We start from the raw sequence: 1,400 nt of genomic DNA on the forward strand, positions 1-1,400 counted from the left end.
GGCTGCGGGAGAAATAAATAAAAGCGTGATTACTCAACTATAGGCTGCGGACAAAATAGTCTCCAGAAGTGAGCTAAATGTGACACAACGTCCCTGTAAATGGATGGATGGACAGACAGATTAATTATAGCCTGCCTACACACACACACACTTTATATATATATATATATATATATATATATATATATATATATATATATATATATATATAGTATAAATGTTTTTGTCAATTACAACGGTTTTAAAACACTACAAGCTGATACCAAGGTCTCTATAAAATCTCTGTGTGTGTCATATTTTGATCTTAAGTCAGCAAGTTTTTCATCCATCCATCTCTCACTCTCTCATGGGGAAGAGAGAGCTATAATCTTCATGTGTAAACACATGCTCGGGTCTCTGGAGGGATCGTAGATGCTCGGTTTGTTTACACCGGGATAAAAGCGCTCTCCTTCTCTTTGATACGGACGCGTTTGGCTTCTCTGGGAATAAACCTCATCTCTGTATTAACCACAGGGCGAACAAGACCGCAGATTTCCCCTAAAGATGTTGATGCTGCAGGGGGAAAGATCTTAAATCATATAGTTCTGATAAAAACCATGTGTAGGCTATCCTCTTTTAGATTTATAAAGGAACATTGCAAAAACACAGACATCAGAAACATGAATAAAACATCTGCGCATGCGCAGTTGTCCAATCACCACGTTCGGAACAAAACTACCGCGATAACCGGAACAACCGGAGTATAATCGTTCTTTTTGCTTTAAAATAAGTAGCTATACCAGAAGACATGTCAGAACAGTCTTTTTCTTCACTTTTTCTTATCGATCAAATTATTTAAGGTGTGCATACCCCCTTTCAATCCGATCGTAATTTAAATCAAATCAAGCTAAATCGGATCGCTTGAGATGTTTAAACAAGGCTTTTTAATCCAATTAAACCACAGGTCTGATAATTATCATCAATTACAGATTTAGACACTCAACAAACCACTTACATCCGATTTATTCCATAAACCTATTTTAGCATCGATTTCCACAGGTCATTTAAAAGTAAAGAAAAAAAATTCTTACTTTTGGAGAAGAGCAGTCTAGAAGTAAGCTCTTCTCCAGGGAAATAGGGAAATACCAAATATTCTAAGATAAGACAATGCAAGTCATGTTTTAAGGCATTACGCTTTTTTTTTAGGCATTTGCATGCTGCCTACTGCGTTATATATAAATAATAATAATTTAAAAAAATATTACATTATAAAGAAATTAATAAAAAAAAGCGATGCAATAAAAACAATTATATGGTTACCATTTTAAAATGGTTTAAGGTGCATTACAGTAGAACCCAGGGTTCCAATGTCACCAATTAAAATCTAAAACCAAATTATGTTAATGATTAAAAATATTAAA

This window comes from Carassius carassius, chromosome 28, assembly GCF_963082965.1.
Source record: "Carassius carassius chromosome 28, fCarCar2.1, whole genome shotgun sequence".
Taxonomy (NCBI): domain Eukaryota; kingdom Metazoa; phylum Chordata; class Actinopteri; order Cypriniformes; family Cyprinidae; genus Carassius; species Carassius carassius.